At 41.2% G+C, this 22,104-nt stretch overlaps 1 long non-coding RNA gene across 1 annotated transcript; it reads right to left on the bottom strand.

Annotated features, from left to right (window-relative positions):
• Positions 1 to 16,458: 16,458 nt before the first annotated feature.
• On the bottom strand, positions 16,459 to 17,868 carry LOC122145718. The gene is made up of 3 exons (XR_006160526.1): positions 17,771 to 17,868; positions 17,341 to 17,384; positions 16,459 to 16,687 (listed from the first exon to the last, which is right to left on the bottom strand). It is a non-coding gene; the product is annotated as an uncharacterized LOC122145718 (long non-coding RNA).
• Positions 17,869 to 22,104: the final 4,236 nt, after the last annotated feature.

Below are 22,104 nucleotides of genomic sequence, written 5' to 3'. Positions count from 1 at the left end.
TGTGTATGAGTATGTTTGTGTGTGTGTGTGTGTGTGTGTGTGTGTGAGAGTGTATATGAGTGTAGCTGTACAAACATCTGTGAGTGTGAATACTGTTTGATTATATTTGTGAGTATGTGTAAGTAAGTGGGTGTATGATGGTGAATATAAGCTTGTATGTGTGAGTGTTTATGAGTGTGAGAGTGTTTATGAGTATGCATATGTGTGAGTGTTTGTATGAGTATGTATGTGAATGTGTGAGTGTGTGGGTGAATGAGCATGTATGTGTGAGTGTCTGTGAGAGTGTGTGAGTAGGTATATGTGTGTGTGTGTGTGTTTGTATGTGTGTATCTTTGAGAGTGTCTGAGTTTGTGTGAGTGAGTGTACAAAGTGCATGAGTATGTATGTTAGTGTGTTCCTGTGTGTATGATATGTATTGGTGTGTTTGTGTGTGTGTGTGTGTGTGTGTGTGTGTGTGTGTACATAAATAATAAATTGTAGTGAAAAACCACATACTTACCAAGAATAATGAGCCTGGGTGTGTCTGGTATCACCTGCTGTGCCTCAATGGCTGCTTGGGTTGCCGTGACCTAAACATATTAAAACAAAATGAATCAAAGTACAGAATATGAAGTAACTACTATACATAAAACATGATTATAAGGAGTACAACTCGTTAAATATCGTCAGTGATAATTTTCTCTCTTAAAATACTTTTCCACTGCATATTTATTATTTGAATGAGAAGATTCTGCTTTTTTTTTTGACTAATAGATCATTATTAACTCTGATGAAGTTCATTTATACCTTTATACATATTTTTAATTAAATATTATTTGTCATTGCAATCACAACGCTACAGCACTGGGTCTTCCGCCTAAATTAAATGCAATCTCTTGAAGCCCAAATAACCTATTTATGTTGCAAATGAAAGTTAAGTATTTTTAAGCCTTGTTTTGACGATTTTTAGGGCTCAAGCCTGGAGGGCGAAGAGCCCTATTGTTTTCCTTAGGATTATTTTATTCTCTTTATTCTTTGCTTTCTTTATTCCTCTAATTTTTTTTCCAAGGGTTCGGGGCTTTTGAGGCCCTTAACATGCTTAAAAAGTCTTGAAAATTGGCACACACCTTGGAATCTGCGGCCATTAGGGCCGGGCAAAGACTGATACACGGGCGTGGGCACAGGGGCTCTACAGCGCCCCCTGGAATGTTGAGGGCCATATATCATCCATACTTGCGCGTATACATATGAAACTCAGTACACATGTAGATCTCATCAAACCAAACAACTTTCACACTGCATGTCATAAGCTCCGCCCAACAGGAAGTTGGCTATTTAGGGTTTTGTGAAAAACACATGCTCTGGAATTTGATATACTCCTCTGAGGAACTCCACCCGTTTTGCCACAAAACTCGGTGAACATGATCTCAAGACATTGGGGATGCTAAATTGCGAAGATATTTTTGATATCTCGAACGGTTTGTCCGTGGCGAGGCGTTGAAATTGTGGTGCGAGAAATGAGAAACAGGAAATGTCTAATAACATCCACATACATTCCTTGATTTAGATCAAAATTCATTGGTTTGTTTGTTGTATGATGCCGATCGCATAGATGTGACTATTAGGAGTCAAAAGTTATAGCGCCACCAACTGGCAGCAGGAACTGTGTCATTTTCAAAATGCTTTGTATTCAGCATCTTATTTTTACTCAATTTGCTTCAAACTGCATCAGAATAATGACAAAACACAGCCGATGTAAATCTGTTGTGGGGATATTGATAGCTTAAATACTGTTGCCATGGCAACGTGTCGAACTTGAATATACCTTTTCTGGGGATTTTGAGGCAGATAACATGCTCAGAATTACATGAAACTCAAAACACATATCAGTATTAATGATAGCTAGACAATGGAAAAAGCACATGAAAGGGCGTGGAGGAGGCACTCTATAGCGCCACCTTTTGTCAAAAGTGAGGGGGAGGTTTTTAGCTACAGACACCAAACTCGGTACAAATTATTCTTATCAAGACGGACAACTTCTCTAATTCACAGTCATCAGCTACGATGAACAGGAAGTCCGTTATATTGATTTGAATATGGATTTTGGAAAAATATAGCTGTGAATTAATGCATACTGCTCAGAGGATAATTACAGTATACACACCAAACTTTGTCTACATGATGCCAAAACATTGAGGAACTTAAATTGCGAACGGATTTTGGATAGCTTGAACGGTTTTGCCATAGTGATTTATTGAAATAACAGTAAAAAAGTAAACATAAATTGTCTTATATTTCTTAAAGTGCAGCTTCCAAACACTTCAAAACCATTTTTCATACAGAGAACGTATCATTCTGAGGAAAAATGCATAGTTTCATCATGACTTTACAACACTGTATGGATAACAGAAAATTAAAAAAACTGTCAGACATCTGATCTCACTCTGAGGCCCACTCTCTCTGTGTGAGGGAAGGGAGGGGGAGGGGGGAGGGGAGGACATCTCTTTTATCGGGGGGCTGAGGCCCTAGCTGACAGAGAGAGAGAGAGACACAGAGAGACAGAGAGAGAGTTAACATCTCTTTTATCACCATCAGAAAAAAAGAAAATCAGTAATTGTGTGTTGTTGTTTTTTTCTTTTCATCATTACAGCTTAAGAAATCTCTTAGGCATTATCTTTTTCTGTCAGTTTTAGGGACAAAAAAAATGGATTATACACATGGATTTTTTTTTATGCTGCAAATAATAATCTGAAATTTATTTGATACTGACCTATGACAGACATCCTGTGACATGACCATTTATCTGAATTTACACAATCTCATGGATGTAACAGTAAAACAGTTCAGCTCACAGATGAAGACTAAGCTGTAATGCAGTCAAAAAATATTTTACAAATGCTTATAGATCAATAAAATCATTAAAAATGCTTTTTCACCGAGTGCAAAATAATTAGTCACACTGATATTCTGGTGATATTTTTTTCCAAGCACATTTTACCAATTCCAAATCACATCAATCTTAATAAATACTATACATTTGTTATTTAATCATTTTATGAGTGATATATAATTGTCCTTGAAGGCTGGAAGTGAAAAACTCCTTATATTCAGGAGTGCTGAATTATTAGGCATGTTTTCTGCCATGCATTGGCCATAGAGCTCATTGTAGCGGTGCCTCAGGTGTTGAAATAGATTTGTTATACATTATACAGGTTCACACGTACTCCGGTCTGCAGTGCGTATGCAGTATGTGTATGCGGTACAGAAGCAGCAGCGAGAGCGAGTTGTTGTAACGCGAAAGCACATTAAATAATGCGCGAGCGCGAATCTCTCTGTTGGCACGCTTAAAACCAGACACGCGTGTTCAGATACATGCTGATTTCGCTCAGTGCGCGCACTTAAAACGAGTTTCCTCTGCTCAAACTGTGTCCTGTGCACTCACAACTCTCTATGCTCATGCACTAGATACTCATTCTTTTCGCACCTTTCTATTTCTAACCTTTTCTGTTCACATCTTTTACCGTGTGCAGTGTGAACGCTCTGATCCATTAACATGGGCTCGGAAAAAATACGCATTACAGACAGAGTGTGTGGACCTGGAGTTACGACACATATGCCCAGTGTTATTCTGTTCTCACGCTCCATTTAGCCGCGCTTCATTCTGACCGGTTCAGAGAGCAACACCAAACGTGCAGTGTGTAATACCAATCATGGCCACCACCAGATGGCGCTTTAGGATTACTTTTAAATAATTGTTGTAGAAACGTGTAAAGAGCATTTAAATCATTTATAAAAATCTTTCAAAGAAAAATTATATGTATTTTAAAAAGCTAATGAATTTTACTGGTAATATAATCTTATATAATCATTTCAAAAATGTTTATAGCTCATTAAAATTATTTTTAAAAATGGTTATAGATCATGAAATGTGTTGGCAACAATTTATAATAAGCTCTCTTTGGTTTACATTAAAACATGCATTAACTAACATGAACTAACAATGAACAATCTGTTTATGTTAGTTAATCCTATCATTAAAAATACTAATATTCATGTTATTTCACAGTACATAAACTAATCTTAAAATAAAACTGTAACCCCCCTGTCCCAGTCAGCATTTTTTGTCCAATGGTCATGTCTTAATTTTGCAATTTCTGTATTGCAATAGTTTTGAATATTTCTCATGTGGATTTAATAATTTTTGACTTTTCAGTCTGAGTCACAACTCTTTTTTGGCTCATTTCATCTGTAAAAAAAAATAAAAAATAAATAAATAAAAAAACTAATAATTCTGCACACCTGAATATAAGGAGTTTTTCTCTTCCAGCCTTCATGGACAATTATATATCACTCATAAATGATTAAACACAAAATTAATGGTAGTTATTAAGATTGATGTCGTTAGGAATTGGTAAAATGTGCTTAGAAAATAATCACAATATCAACATGCCTAATAATTATGCACGCGGTGTAAATCAATAAAGGTCTCAGTAACACTTCATAATAAAGTCTCATGTGTTAACAATAGTAAATACATTAACTAACATGAACAATATATTTTCACATAATTTATTAATGTTTGTTGATATTAGTTCACAGTGCATTAACTTATATTAACAGATTATTTTTTTAAAATTTTTAAGTTTTAAATATTAACTGACATTGACATGCTATAAAATTATTGTTCATGTTCATTAATATAGTCCATGTTAATAACTGAAACCTTATTAAAAAGTGTTACTAAAGTTTTATATATTGTTCTGTGTGTGTGTCTTTCATAGTCTTGATGGTTTGGATTAACCATTTAATTGCCGAATCCTTTAAAACCAGACTGCCAGAGAGTTACTGTAAATGCATGTGCCCGGTGGGCACAGTTTTCCTGATGCCACAGGGGCGGCGTTTGCACTGATGGCTTGAGCCCGCCATCGCTGCTTGCAGCTATATTTAAAAACTTTATTCAAAAAACTACTCAAATTCCAACCTACACCTACAAAAACAAGCCCACACCCACTGCGGTCAGGCCAGCCTCCACTTTGAAAAACACGGTCATTCTAGCCGCCACGTTATTTTGTGGTGGGCGCATATACTACTCTTTACGGTAATAGCGCGTAATACCCCAGATCAGACGAAAAGTCATCTTTGGATTTCATTTATTGAGCCAGTTTCTCTGCACATATTGAAGGAATGAATTAAAAAAAGGTTTGATATGAATGACATCAATTAATAAATCATTTAAAAAAAGGTCTTATATTGAATCAATACATTAATTAATTAATTCATTCATTAATTCATTAAAAAGGCCTGATATGAATGATAAATAAATAAATAAATTAATTAAAAAAAAACAGATTAAGCATTACATAATAAAAGCCCTCCAAAATCTCAAATTCACCTGTTCTGCCTGTGATTTTGAATGGCTCTAAAAAGGAAACTCCTTGTTTCCACAGACTAATTTCAATTCAGATTAGTTGTCCAGTACCCCAGGGTGTCCCTCAGCCAGATTAAGGACGATCTGATGTTGCATTACATAATAAAAGCCCTCCAAAAACTTATGTTCTACCTCTTCTGCCTGTGAATTTGAATGGCTCTAAAAAGGAAACTCCCTGTTTCCACAGACTAATTTCAATTCAGATTAATAGTCCAGTACTCCAGGGTGTCCCTCAGACAGATTAAGGACGATCTGATGTTGCATTACAAAATAAAAGCCCTCCAAAAACTCATATATGAACAGTTTTGTGTTTGATTTTGAATAGCTCTAAAACGGAAACTCCCTGTTTCCACAGACTAATTTCAATTCAGATTCATAGTCCAGTACCCCCCAGGGTGTCCCTCAGACAGATTAAGGACGATCTGATGTTGCATTACAAAATAAAAGCCCTCCAAAAACTCAATTTCACCTGTTCTGCCTGTGATTTTGAATAGCTCTAAAAAGGAAACTCCCTGTTTCCACTGACTAATTTCAATTCAGATTAATAGTCCAGTACCCCAGGGTGTCCCTCAGCCAGATTCAGGATGATCTGAGATTACAGAATAAAAGCCCTCCAAAATCTCATTTATGCTGCCTGTGATTTTGAATGGCTCTAAAAAGCCCTGTTTCCACAGACTAATTTCATTCAGATTCATAGTCCAGTACCCAGGGTGTCTGCCAGTTCCAGGATTGATTTGAATTACATCTAAAAAGCCCTCCAAACTCTCAATTTCACTGTTCTGCCACAGACTTGAATAGCTTTAAAAGGAAACTCCCTGTTTCCACAGACTAATTTCAATTCAGTCGTAGTCCAGTACCCCAGGGTGTCCCTCAGCTAGTTTCAGGATGATCTGATGTAGCATTACGACCCTCCAAGATCTCATATGATGCCTGTGAATTTGAATAAAAAAAAAACTCCCTCCACAAATTTTCAATTCAGATTCATAGTCCAGTACCCCAGGGTGTCCCTCAGCCATTTTTAAGACGATCTGATGTTACTTTGAAAATCTCAATTTCACCTGTTCTGCCTGTGATTTTGAAAAAAAGGAAACTCCCTGTTTCCACAGACTAATTTCAATTCAGATTAATAGTTCATACCCCAGGGTGTCCCTCAGCCATAGAATGATCCATGTTGCATTACCCCCTCCAAAATCTCATATATGATCTGTTCTGCCTCATTTTGAATAGCTCTAAAAAGGAAACTCCCTGTTTCCACAGACTAATTTCAATTCAGATTAATAGTCCAGTACCCCAGGATGTCCCTCAGCCAGATTCAGAACGATCTGATTTTGCATTACATAATAAAAGCCCTCCGAAATCTCATTTTCAACCTGTGAATAGCTCTAAAAAACGAAACTCCCTGTGTCCACAGACTAATTTAAATTCAGAATAATAGTCCAGTACTCCAGGGTGTCCCTCAGCCAGTTTAAGGACGACCTGATGTTGCATTACTAAATAAAAGCTCTCCAAAAACTCATATATGACCAGTTTTGTCTTTGAATGGCTGTAAAAAGAAACACATTTCAATTCAGATTAATAGTCAACCCTATTGTCCCTCAGCCAGTTTCAGGACGATCTGTGTTGCATTACATAATTAAAGCAAATGCTGTGCATCGTTACTGCCTGTGAATTTGTATAGCTCCAAAATGTTCGGCTATCGGCTAATTAAAAGAACTCTTTAAGAGAGAATTTCCAGCATTGTTTTTAAATGCTGTGCCGTTACTGTGCTTTACTCGCGGAAAGCTCTCTTTTCAGAGAGCGACTCTGTCCCTTTTTTCTTCCTCCTCCTCTCCTGTGAGAAAAAAGCAGCGGGGCAGAGGATCTCTGAGCCTCCTCATGCCTCGCTCTCTCCACTAAGAGAGGCTTCACCTGTCCACTTGTCCCTTCCGGACCAGTGTTCCTCTGTGGCTTCGAGCAATCTGGTTTTGTTTGGTGGGAGCGAGTGGACGCCATGGACGACAGCATGTCATTGGAGTCTTCAGATGCGGCGGAGCTTTCGGGCTCATATGTCGACCCCAATCCCTTGCCATCTGCACAGCCCAGCGCAGCCAGCACAGGCATGGACACTGAACTATATCACATCCTGTCTAAAGCTCTGGAGGAGCTGGGTATGGAGTGGTCTCCGCCAGAGGAGCCAACTCGCAACCGCTCGGAGAGTGGTTCCTCCCGGGGGACAGTCAGGACCCTCGACAATGAGCTTCACCATTCTTCCCGGAGGTCCACAACGAGATCACCAAGTCTTGGTTTATCCCTTACTCTGCCCGCCGTCGTGCCTCGTCATCCGCCTTCACGTCTGTCGACGGTGCTGAATAAAAGGGGTATGACAAACTGCCTCCCCTGGATGAGTCAGTGGCCGTGCATCTCTGCCTGCCCGAGGCCACCAGCCGGAAGGCAAAGGCCGCCCACCCGTCCAAGCCATGTAGGACGACTTCAGCTCTTGCCGGAAAAGCCTACTCGTCTACTGGACCATCGTCCTTGGCGCTTCATTCCATGGCGGTCTTAAAGGTCTTCTAGGCTAAGCTCCTCCATTGCATGGATGAGTCCGGCCCAGACCCCGCAGCTTTTAAGGAGCTGCACAGTGCGACCGACCTGGCTCTACGCGCCACCAAGATGACAGCGCAGGCGACTGGCAGATCAATGCCCAGCCTAGTGGTGCCTGAGCGCCATCTATGGTTAAACCTCATGGATATCAAGGATGCGGATAAGGTCCCCTACTGTCCTGTTTGGACCTGCAGTTTAGGGTTTTGCCGAAACCTTTACCGCTGCACAGAAGTCATCACAGGCAAATGACTGCCAAAGCGATCCAGTTTGACGGCTGCTTCCAGTCGCCCCAAGAATGTGCCGACTCAATTTCAGACTTAATTGTTGTCACCTGAGAAGAATGGTGTTTAAACAGGAGCTTCGCTGCTGGATTGGTCTCTCTCTTCCTGCGGGGTTCTGGTGGCTAGAAGCTTGAATGCTGCTCGGTCGACCTGTTCAGGCCCATGCCTCGCTCGGGACACCAGCATTCTTCACAGATGCACATTTGAGTTTATTTAAGTTTATGTCTTCTATGTTACACTCAACACTTGCACTCATACACCTCATACATCCATGCATTTGCCCTACATTACTGATATTGACATTTACACACCCCATATTTGGGTTTTGTTGTTTAAACTTGTGTTAGATACACAATAAATTTATGTTTTGCACCGTTTGTTTGTGGCATGGTCTCTTGTCTTTTGTTATGGCTCTGAGTTAGTCGTAACAAGCACCCTGTTCAGTTCTGGGTGTCAATGGCAATGTGTTTGTGACCAAAAATATTATTGTGAACATAGGGCCCATTCTAATCGCGTCCACACAACCAGCCACTGTTATAGCGAGAAAAATAAAACAAGTATTTTCAAAAAGAGAGAAAATTTCCTCTTCCACTCATTACAAGCATCGACTCCCCATTTGGAGGCTCACCACTCGAACCAATCCAACCCCTTGCCATGCAGGCCATCCCCAGAGTGTCAGACTGGGTTACAGGGATAATAAAACGAGGTTATACACTCCTAATTGACTCGAAGACCCCCTGCTTTTTAGCGGCGTGGTCCCTGCTGGCAAAAGGGCAGTAGAAACAGTTCCCTCAGCCAAGAGCGAGTCAGGCTTCTACAGCTGTTACTTCCTCGTCACCAAAAAGGATGGCGGCCTAAGGCCCATCCTCAATCTCAGGCACTTGAATCATGCTCTCATGAGACGGCCGTTCAAGATGATTACATTGAAACAGATCCTCTCGCAAGTATGCCCAGGGGACTGGATCTTTTCACTGGACCTGAAAGACGCATACTTTCACATCCAGATAGCCCCCCATCACAGACATTTCTTGAGATTCGCCTTTGAGGGAGTGGTTTATCAGTACACAGTCCTTTCCTTTGGACTGTCCCTAGCTCCTTGCACTTTTACAAAGTGCATGGATGCAGCTCTTTCCCCGCTGAGACAGACGGGAATCCCCATTCTGAACTACCTCCATTCTGGCCCAGTCTGAGGACGAGCTACTATATCACCGATCCCGCCTCCTCAGCCACTTAGAATGCCTGGGACTCAGGGTCAATTTTGCCAAGAGGGCACTGTTCCCCAGCTAATGGATATCATTCCTAGGAACAGTTTTAGACTCAGCCCAAATGAGGGTGAGGGTCCCCTGATTCCAGAACGTGCACTGGCCATTCAGCAGCTTGTGGCCTCATTCAAAGTTGGAGACTATTGTCATCTCAAGGCGTTACAGAGGATGCTGGGCCTCATGGCCTCTGTGTCTCCGGTACTTCTCTCCTCAAAGTGCCTCTTCACACTGCTGGAGCGCCTGAAGGAATGGGCCCAACTCAACTTGCGTTCGCTGAGAGCAGCGCATGTACAGGGCAGATTGAACCGAGGAGCGGACATGCTGTCTTGGAGCAACGTCCCCTCGGAGGAGTAGACGATCCACCCTCAAATGGTTCAGAAAATCTGGGAGATCTTCGGCAGGGCAGAGGTTGACCTTTTCGCCTCAGAAGACAACTCATTGCCCAACTTACATTTCAAAGGACAGGGACGCGTTGGCCCATGACTGGCCCAACCTCCTCCTTTATGCTTTTCCCCCGATCGCTCTAATTCCACAGGTAATCAGATGAGTCAGGGAACACAGACACAAGTTTGTGTTAATGGCCCCTCTCTGGAGGAACCAACACTGGTTTGCAGAGCTGTACTGGCTGCTCTCGGCAGCCCTGTCGCCCATTCCCCTGAAATGAAACCTCCTCTCTCAGGCGAACAGAACGATATGGCATCCCCAGCCCGAGCTGTGGGCTCTGCACCTTTGGCCTCTTGATGGGAGCTTGCAAACCTCCTCGAGAACGTGCTAAACACAATCTCTCAGTCTAGAGCACAGTCTACAAGACGCCTCTATGCCATTAAATGGTCCACCTGGTGTGCAGCCTGTGGCACAGACCCAATCTCCTGTGACATATCTCTGCCATCAAGAGCTGTTGGATTAGGGTTGTTCCTCTTCCATGCTCAAGGTCTATTTAGCAGCCATAGCAGCACAGGTTATAACTCAATCGGCGCTTCCTCCTTCGGAGCAGGAGCAAGAGTTGAATTTACTCTGGCCAATCGGTGGGCCGTCAGGGCGTTGAAACATAGTTGAGCGCTTCATTTTCAGAAGGGGTCTAGAAGGCTCAACCCACCTCGCCCCAAGAGTACCCTCCCTACATGGTGCTGCCCATGATGAGGCCGCATACAGTCCATTGACCTTTTGTCCCCTGACGCTTCAAAGACTGCCTCTGCCTGGCCTAGCGTTTGTGCTAGCATTATCAAGTTTTAAAGCATATGGGAGATCTGCAGGCACTGTGAGCCCCACCTGCCTTGAATTCGGGCTCAACAACTCTAAAGTCGTGGTTACATACCTAAGGTGCTACTGCGGCGTTGAAAGTCTATGAGCACAGGTTATAACTCAATCGGCGCTTCCTCCTTCGGAGCAGGAGCAAGAGTTGAATTTACTCTGCCCCGTCAGGGCGTTGAAAGTCTATGTTGAGCGCTCCGCCCCATTCAGGAAGTCGGATCAGCTATGTATATGCTTCGGTGGCCGCACCAAGAGTTTCTCCTGTCACGAAGCAGAGACTTTCCAAATGGATAATTGATGCTATTATGCTAGCATACATTTATTTTTGCCTTCAATGCTCAATGGGAGTAAGAGGCCCACTCAACCAGAGGCGTCCTGGGCCTGGCCTAGCGTAACTTAGCGTTGTGCGGCTGGGAAGGCGCCATCCACATTTGCCAAGTTTTATAATCTGTACATCCAGGCCTTACAGGCTCGGGTCCTTTCTGCATAAACAGGGCACTCTGTCATATGACAAAAAGCAGTGCTTGGCATTTGCCTTCTTCATGTATGCTCTTGGATAGTCCTCACTGAGTTCCAATGTTGTACTAAATTATCTTAGGACAATTATACAAGACCTTTCTGAGTTTGGCCCTACTGCCCTCCTGCGGGGGAGAGCCAGTCCCTGCAAAATAATACTTGGTCCCTCTGGGCCCCCCTTGGGTCCTTAAGGCAAGTTCAAGTATTAGTCATTCCTATAGCATAGCACGGCGCGATTTATTACTGGTTCCCCAAAGCATCTTAACAGACACAGTATGACTGAAGTATCAATTACTAACGTAACCCTCGGTTTAGAGTTTCCTGAGATACGGAACGAGTAGAATACTGCGTACTTTTTATTATGTAATGCAACATGCCCCCGTCCAGTCTAAGTAACCTGAGGATCCTACCGTGAAATCCCTGATTATATAGCCAGATGACCCGATTTCCTTTTTAGTCGCCATGGCTCATGCAGCTCCGCTAACGTAATTTGCTCAAACACAGGCAAGAATTAAAAAGTAACCCTGGGGGTCCTGCACTATTTATAAACTTTCTGTGACAGAGTGAGTACATTTTCTACTTATCTGAATCATTAGACAGTCCTGACATTGTGTAATGAACGATATTCTGAGGTGATGCACTATCAGTCTAAAAGTGAAAATTGAAATGGTTTGTGGGAACAGCATTTCCATTTTACCACCAATCTAAACTGTTTTTGGATACAAAACATCATCTTATAAGTTTTTGAAGGACTTAAATTTGTAATATTGCACCATATAACACTGACATTGTGGGAGAAACAATGAGGAGGTTGTACTGGTTTATTATGTGATGTGAAGATCGTCCTGAAACTAAAGTGGTCACCCTTGGAAAATCAGGGAGATTCCTTTATAAACAAATCCAAATTGACAGACAAAGCAGCTTAAATATGAGTTTTTAGATTACTTTGATTTTGAAATTATACATCAGATAGTCCTGAAACATTGTGTGGAGGGACTGAATCTGATTTGAAATTAGTCTGTGGAGCAGGGAGTGTACTATCACTCTGAAAATGTGAAAATAGTCTGTGCAACATCAGAAACAGGGAGGGCACCCTGGGGTTTGTATACCTAATCAGTTTCTGTGGACAGACAAAATCGTTTTCACAGGGGGTAGAATATGAGATTTTGGAGTTTTTTTATGTAATTACACATCAGATCCAGACATACACTCTAGAGACACTCATTATTCATCTAAAATTAAACAGAACTGAAAAAAAACTGAGTAAACATTTAATATCCATTCAAATATCACAGGCAGAACAGGCAGAATATGAGTGTTGGAGGGCTTTTATTATGTAATGCAACATCAGATCATCCTGAAACTGGCTGAGGGACACCCTGGGGTACTGGACTATTAATCTGAATTGAAATTAGTCTGTGGAAACAGGGAGTTTTCCTTTTTAGAGCCATTCAAAATCACAGGCAGAACAGGTGAAAATATGAGATTTTGGAGGGCTTTTATTATGTAATGCATCATCAGATCATTCTGGAAACTGGCTGAGGGACACCCTGGGGTACTGGACTATTAATCTGAATTGAAATTAGTCTGTGGAAACAGGGAGTTTCCTTTTTAGAGCCATTCAAAATCACAGACAGAACAGGTGAAATATAAGATTGTGGAGGGCTTTTATTATGTAATGCAACAAAAGATCGTCCTGAAACTAACTGAGGGACACCCTGGGGTCCTGGACTATTAATCTGAATCGAAATTAGTCTGTGGAAAGAGGGAGTTTCCTTTTTAGAGCCATTCAAAATCAGACAAAAAACAGGTGAAATTGAGATTTTGGAGGGCTTTTATTATGTAATGCAACAACAGATCGTCCTGAAACTGACTGAGGGACACCCTGGGGTCCTGGACTATTAATCTGAATTGAAATTAGTCTGTGGAAACAGGGAGTTTCCTTTTTAGAGCTATTCAAAATCACAGGCAGAACAGGTGAATTTGAGATTTTTGGAGGGGCTTTTATTTTGTAATGCAACATCAGATAATTCTGAATCTGGCTGAGGGACACCCTCGAGTACTGGACTATAATCTGAATTGAAATTAGTCTGTGGAAACAGGGAGTTTCCTTTTTAGAGCTATTCAAAAAGACAAAACTGGTCATATGAATATGAGATTTTTGGAGGGCTTTTATTATGTAATGCCACATCAGATCGTTCTGGAACTCGCTGAGGGACACCCTCGAGTACTGGACTATTAATCTGAATTGAAATTAGTCTGTGGAAACAGGGAGTTTCCTTTTTAGAGCCATTCAAAATCAGACAAAACTGGTCATATATGAGTTTTTGGGGGGCTTTTATTTTGTAATGCAACATCAGATCGTCCTTAATCTGGTTGAGGGACACCCTGAGTACTGGACTATTAATCTGAATTTAAATTAGTCTGTGGAAACAGGGAGTTTCCTTTTTAGAGCCATTCAAAATCACAGGCAGAACAGGTGAAATATGCGATTGTGGAGGGCTTTTATTATGTAATGCAACAACAGATCGTCCTGAAACTAACTGAGGAACACCCTGGGGTCCTGGACTATTAATCTGAATTGAAATTAGTCTGTGGAAAGAGGGAGTTTCCTTTTTAGAGCCATTCAAAATCAGACAAAACTGGTCATATATGAGTTTTTGGAGGGCTTTTATTTTGTAATGCAACATCAGATCGTCCTTAAACTGGCTGAGGGACACCCTCGAGTACTGGACTATTAATCTGAATTGAAATTAGTCTGTGAAAACAGGGAGTTTCCGTTTTAGAGCTATTCAAAATCAAACACAAAACTGTTCGTATATGAGTTTTTGAGGGGGCTTTTATTTTGTAATGCAACATCAGATCGTCCTTAATCTGGTTGAGGGACACCCTGTAGTACTGGACTATTAATCTGAATTTAAATTAGTCTGTGGAAACAGGGAGTTTCCTTTTTAGAGCTATTCAAAATCACAGGCAGAACAGGTGAAATTGAGATTTTGGAGGGCTTTTATTATGTAATGCAACATTAGATCATCCTGAAACTGGCTGAGGGACACCCTGGAGTACTGGACAACTAATCTGAATTGAAATTAGTCTGTGGAAACAGGGAGTTTCCTTTTTAGAGCCATTCAAAATCACAGGCAGAACAGTTGAAATTGAGATTTTGGAGGGCTTTTATTATGTAATGCAACATCAGATCGTCCTGAAACTGGCTGAGGGACACCCTGGGGTACTGGACTACTAATCTGAATTGAAATTAGTCTGTGGAAACAGGGAGTTTCCTTTTTAGAGCTATTCAAAATCACAGGCAGAACAGGTGAATTTGAGATTTTGGAGGGCTTTTATTATGTACTGCAACATCAGATCATTCTGGAACTGGCTGAGGGACACCCTGGTGTACTGGACTATTAATCTGAATTGAAATTAGTCTGTGGAAACAGGGAGTTTCCTTTTTAGAGCCATTCAAAATCACAGGCAGAACAGGTGAAATATGAGATTTTTGGAGGGCTTTTATTATGTAATGCATTAATCTGTTTTATTAATTAATGTATTTATTTATCATTCATATCAGGCCTTTTTAATGAATTAATGAATTAATTAATTAATGTATTGATTTAATATAAGACCTTTTTTTAAAATGATTTATTAATTGATGTGATTTCATTCATATCAGACCTTTTTTTTTTAATTAATTCCTTCATTCATTCAATATGTGCAGAGAAACTGGCTCAATAAATGAAAGCCAAAGATGACTTTTCGTCTGATCTGGGGTATTACGCGCTATTACCGTAAAGAGTAGTATATGCGCCCACCACAAAATAACGTGGCGGCTAGAATGACCGTGTTTTTCAAAGTGGAGGCTGGCCTGACCGCAGTCGTCATCCGGGAAACAGTCATCTATTATAATACTCTAATTTCTTGGTGACAGGCTCGGATCGAACATTATGGAAAGGATCCCTACAGTGACATATTAGTTATTACAGTATATGATCCTACCAGACTCCATTAGCAAATGCAGTAATTTTACCTCACAGGCCATCGTAAAACACACTAACGATACATTCAAATTCGACAGAAACAAAATAAAACTCACATTAACCATCTTGATTTGTCTTTTCATCGTTTCAACAATCACTAGGTCTGGTTTGGTCGAAATAAATCATGTGTAATTCACCGAGTTAGATTAAATTGACGGGACAAGCAGGGAAACATCGGGTAACGTTAACATTAGACGAGTTAACTCTGTAACGGTGTTTTTGCAACGTTGCCGAATTTAAATCCACTGTCATTTCAAACTAAAAGATATGTTCACTATAGGGTAAAATCCTAAAACCTAATTATAAAATTTAAAATTAACTTACCAAACTTCCAGATTTCCACCGAGAAGAGAATATCCGTGAGTGAGCTGCTGCAGTTGTGTTGTGACGTCGTCTGTCAGGTGACGTGCTGTTTACAGCAATTCTGTATTATTGCCTGGCATATAACAGCCAAGTTACAGCTTGGTTACAGCAACACTAAAATATTCTGTAAAATGTTCCCGCTCAAACCATATTACCCAGAATGCAATGCAAATTACAGTATATTACTGTAATATAAAAATGCAGTATTGTACTGTAGGTTTTTACAGTAATGTGCTGCTAAATCTACAGCGACATTTAACAGTGTACAGGAAATATTTTACACAGACAAGTCAGACTGATGAAACCACCCTGAATGAGAAAAAGATGAAGTCTTTTGGAGGACTGCTTCATTTTCTATAATCAGACATCAATGTGCTTAAACAATATAAAAGTACATTTGATAATCCACAGTCTGATAATGAAACCCAAACCGTTCTCTACATCCTTGCCAACATCATCTTGAGTCAGTCGGGTGATCCGTGTGAAAAAACAGAAGATCTTCAGGCCAGGTTACAGAAACTTTGGCTGAAGGAAATGAAAGACAGAAGCCCAGAGTTTTACCTCTTGATTCTTTTGCTCTTTTGGCCTGATGAAGCACAGCCAGGAATCACAAACCCTCCAAACCTTGAAAAGTGTCTCAGAAAAATGCATCATTCATACAAGAGAAAGTATCAGAAATACCTCCGCGGTCGCTACCTGGTGCCTCTGTTCTTCTTCGAAAAAAAAAAATTTTTAGAAAATACTTCACCACTCAACAAAACTACATCAATATGATCTGGAGCTCCTCACTGAAGGACATGAACATGCAGACGTCGAATGTCTTCAGCGTATCAACGGGGAAGTCAAGAATTACATGGAGGTCGATGATGACAGAGTGTTTGCTGTTAGAGATGGACAACAGATTCCAGTCACTACTCACAATCCGTCCAGTGTGTGCAAACCAGGCCACATGTCTTTCTACCTGGGCTTCACCATCAGAGGACCAGTCACCTACAACATCAGATATGAAGAGAACTGTAAGTACAACAATACTTTATACTTCAGACTCATGAAACACTGTCATATACCTCAAACATTCAGTAGTACTGAGTGAATTGTATTTTAATCTCAGTGAAAAATGTAATTCCTTTTCTCTGCAGAAATCACATGTGAACTGTGTGATTTAACGTTGGAGCAGTTGACTGTGGGATCGAACGAGTCTCAAATGTCCTCAGATGGCACAAATGTTTAAATGTCTTCTTAATATTTGTGTTTCTAAGTTCTGAAGAAACAAAGGGGTGGGGGGGCAAGTTGATAATTATTAGTTATAAGTAGAGTTCAGTTACTTATTCTTAGAGGAATGTAGAGGATCCATTAGGAGAAAGAGAGAGAGAGAGAGAGTGTATATATATGATTTTGGTGGTGGGTCTGTAAATTCAAATTGTTTTCACGTTTAAACCACTTAATATTAAGTCATTTAGTGTAACTAAATGCTGTTGTACACTTTGGGTTTTATTTAGATCTAGTTATTTATGCATATGATACTCAAACATGTACAAATCAGAATTCAGTATCAGAATAAACAGAGTTTCCCACATGATCCACTCGATGGGAAACAGTGTTAGTGTCAGAACTATTTAAACAGACTGTAAAAACTAAATTACCTTATTGTTCCTGCTCTCAGGCTGATTACTGGCACACCGGTCACCTGCGAAACAAGATGATTTCAGACCAACCACAGAGAGTTTACACATCATAATAAACTTAATTTATATGCCTGTTTCTTTAATATTTTATTGAGGCAATTGAATCCACTCAGATTTCAGTTATGATCAATATTAAAGTGATACGTTTCTTAATCAAAGTGACAGTTCATCTTCAAACATTAAAATACTCATAACTTTTATTTTTATAAACCTTTTGAGCTACATTTAAGTTTTAAAATATGAGCCTATCACATCTTTCTTCCATCAGTTACTTTTTTTTTTTTTTTAATATAACCACATATAACATAAGCAAAAAGCCCAGCATTAAGACACTAAACTGGACAACACTTGAAAGCACTAGGACACCTCGACCATAACACTACGACACCTGTCACGAGGATACGGGGATGAACTCAAGCGCAGACAGGATGCACTACACACAAGGTTTATTACTGACAAAAAGGGAAAACAAAACCCACAAGGGGGAAAACAACAACTAGGCAAACACTTAACAACAAAGACTCTGACTAGACTGAAAACACACGGTAAAGCAAAAAGACTCTTCACTCTGGTTATCACACGACAGAAATACAATCCACAGGTCAGACAATGTGTAACAATGAACCGCACCAGACAGCAAACACAAGGGGATTGAAATAGGGAGACTAATGATAACATAACAGGTGACACAGGTAAAGCAATAATGACAAAACAAGGATAACAAGGGGGCGGGGCAAGGGGGAACGAGACAACACAAGCACATGACCCAAAGACAAGGCCATGTGCTTGCACACAAAACAAGGGTCTGTCATGATCCTGCCTCAAGACTAGAGAAAATCAAGGACAAGAGGGCAGAATCATGACAGAACCCCTCCCTTAAGGAGCGGCTTCCAGACGCTCCTCAAGGGGACATCAAACGCGGGACATGACTGACTGAGACACAGACACAAACCAACAAAACATGACAAATAACAATAAAGGTAAACAAGAATACACAACGACAGGGTTCGGGTGACATATCAGAAATAACAAACAAGGAAGGGGAGGAGGCGGGACAACAAAGTTCGTTGGGGGAAGTCCATGGTGGATGGGTGGAGCGGAGGTCTTGGGTTGACGGGATGATGGCTGATGATGAGGGGTCCGGGCAGGTCTGGGTGGCGTATAGTGGAAAGGGAGCTTGGGAGAAACAGTCCGGGGTTGTACTGTGACAGGGGGTACAGCGGGCAACTGTGGAGTGGAAAAAAGGTGCTGGGCTCGCAGAAGCAGACCCAGAGTCGATGCTTCCCCACACCGAATTGACACTCGGCATCTCTGCCTCTGTAGCGGAACAGAGCTCTCAGCGGCCGGCTTGGGGTCAGCGCTCTCTGCGGCTCTAGGCACAGGTTCTGGGGACAAGACAGGTCTGACAGGAACCTCTAGGATTTTGACAAGGCGTGACAAATACTCCGACAGGGTCTTGGCAGCAATGACAACAGGCAACTCCTGACGAGCTGAAACAGACTGTAACACTGCTGTAGCAGCAGAATCGGCCACGGCTCTCTCCTCAGCTCTCACAACTGCAGACTCAGATACTGCTCTCTTGGTTACTGGTTCGAAAACCTCCCTCACTGTGGTAGTTTCAGGAACAACAGTTTCTCCCACAGTCTTCGGAACAGCCTTCCCATCAGCAACCTCTGGAACCGTGCTTACAGCGGCAGGCTCAGGAATAACGCTCTCGGTTACAGTGGCAGGTTGGGGAGCCATCGCGGACTAAGGGGGAGATGGGGACGAAGGACAGAGAGCACCCCTCTTCCTCCTTGGCCGCTGAGCAGAGGCAATAGCTGGATCTGTGATCAGTTGGGGAGGTTCAGCAGGAGCCGTGACTGGTAGTGGAAGGACAGTCTCAGGCAGGGTTGACTCCGTTGCTGAGGACTCCGAGGCAGACTCCCACGAGATCCGTCTCCCACGTTTCCTGCAGAGACTGATAGGTGCGGAAGATTCCTCGGGATTCGAAGAGGGATGAGCCTGATCCCCCAGTGTTGCCACAGCCAGGACACGACCCTCTGAGATCACAGGCAGCTTCGCAGAAGGTGGGGACCTCGAGGAGGAAACCTGCGGCTCCTCCTGGGAGAAACTCTCCCAGAGTCGGGCATACTCCCTCAGGATCCACTCACTCTGGGACGAGAATGGAAGGTTGACCCTCCTCTTGTCGGTGGGGGACGACAACCAGCATTGTTCCCAGAACTCTGATTGTCTCTGGGGTTGGGAGGACATCCTGTCTGCTGGGTTCATTCTTGGGCGGTTCATTCTGTCACAAGGATGCGGGGATGAACTCAAGTGCAGACAGGATGCACTACACACAAGGTTTATTACTGACAAAAAAGGAAAACAAAACCCACGAGGGGGAAAACAACGACTAGGGAAAAGACGAACACTTAAGACTCTGACTAGACTGAAAACACACGGTAAAGCAAAAAGACTCTTCACTCTGGTTATCACACGACAGAAATACAATCCACAGGTCAGACAATGTGTAACAATGAACTGCACCAGACAGCAAACACAAGGGGATTGAAATAGGGAGACTAATGATAACATAACAGGTGACAAGGGGAGAAAGCAATAATGACAAAACGAGGATAAGAAGGGGGCGGGGCAAGGGAACGAGACAACACAAGCACATGACCCAAAGACAAGGTCATGTGCTTGCACACAAAACACGGGTCTGTCATGATCCTGCCTCAAGGCTAGAGACAACCTCGATCAAAACACTAACACACCTTGATCAAAACACTACAACACCTCAACCAAACACTACAACACCTCGATCAAAACACTACAACACCTCGATCAAAACACTTCAACACCTCGATCAAAACACTACAACACCTCAATCATACGAGCTTTTCTTCTTCCTCTTTTCTTTTTAATGGCGGATGGCAAACCCACTTAAAAGGTGCATTTCCGCCACCTACTGGCCTGGAGTTTGGAGCATGCCACATATTGGTGACAACATTTAAAAAAAAATAAAAAATAAAAAATAAAACATTACACAAGGATTATTACACAATTATGTTATATGCTTCATTATGTCATCTTGAAATTATATGTATTAAACCTATTGCTTTCAAATAATTTATATTTGCATTATAGACTTTACTGTGATGGAACATACTTTAGTATTTCCTAAAACAGGATCTTTGTATCCATCAGTAAATATTTTAATTTCCTGACTATAATTTTGATCCATGTATATTTGTGCAATCTCATTCTTGGAAACATAGCCCTTATTATTATTAATTTCTTCCAAAATCTGAAGGTCTACTATAGGCATTGGATATAACCACGGAGGTATTATGGGACTTTCCACTGTAGGACTTACATCTATTCTTGTCAATCCAATATCCTCAACCTCTTTTTTTACAGTCCATCCAAAACATGGATTATTTGAGTTATGTTCCCAGCACTCCATCAATATATTTTTAGCTGGATGGGTTATGTGTACTTTTAAAGAGGTCCAATATGCCAAAGTCAATTTAAGCCTGCAAATTTCCACTGGTGTCTCTGCCATTTCCACCTGAATTGCTGATACTGGAGAGGTCTTAAAAGCACCACAACATACTTGCAAGGCTTGTGCTTGAATAATGTCTATCTTTTTCAATAACGTTGCTGAAGCAGATCTATACACTACGCACCCATAATCTATTGCAGATCTTATCACCGCACAGTAAATACGCCGGCTTGCACCCCATTCTACCCCTGCTAAACATCTTAATATATTTATTCCTTTTTTGAATTTATCAATTATATTTTGAATTTGTATTGCAAAGGTCAGTTTTGTATCCATCCATACTCCTAAAAATCTGATATTTGACACTTGTTCCAATACTTGTCCATAAAGATGGATTCTGACCATGGGAGTTACTTTCTTTTATGAGAAACAAATGACTTTCGTTTTTGACACTGACAGTCGAAAACCCAAGTTCCTTGCCCACCTTTCTACTACATCTACTGTCGTCTGCATGCTTTTTACTACATATGAAACATTTCGTCCTTTCTTCCATAATGTTCCATCATCAGAATACAAAGATTTTCCTATTCCCGGTCCAATTTCACAGAATATATATATATCATTAATCATTATATTGAAAAATATTGGTCTGCAGACACTCCCTTGAGGTGTTCCTTTTTCTATTAAATAGCATTTTGAAAAGGAAGAGCCTACTCTTACTTGTATAGTTCGGTCAGATAAAAAACAAAAACAAACAAAAAAAAAACCTCATTATCCAATTATACATTCTGTCTTTACTGCCCAATCTGTCTAGTTTAATTAAAAGACCGTCTTTCCAAAGCACGTCCTATGCCTTTTTGATGTCTAAGAAAACTCCCACTACGACCTCTTTATTTATTTGTGCCTTCCTGATATCGTCTTCCAAACATGAATCTGCATCCATAGTGTTTCGTCCTTTCCTAAAACCACTTTGATATTGAGATATTAGTCCTTTACTCTCAAGCACATGATGCAACCTATTCATAGCCATACGTTCCATTAATTTACATATATTTGATGTTAAGGCAATCGGCCGATAGCTGGACGCTTGTGAGTGAAAACGTGATTTTGCTGTGCACTGACAGAAGCAAGCCGCGATGACGTGTGACGCAGCATCCTGATACACTGGTCACGTGCTATCAAACGAGCCTTCTGATTGGTTGACGTCAGTAGTCAGCGCTGCTGTAGCCAGA

The sequence above is a fragment of the Cyprinus carpio genome, chromosome A7 (assembly GCF_018340385.1).
Source record: "Cyprinus carpio isolate SPL01 chromosome A7, ASM1834038v1, whole genome shotgun sequence".
Lineage (NCBI taxonomy): Eukaryota > Metazoa > Chordata > Actinopteri > Cypriniformes > Cyprinidae > Cyprinus > Cyprinus carpio.
Note: the sequence above shows the minus strand (reverse complement) of the source record. Positions and strands in the feature narration are given on the sequence as shown.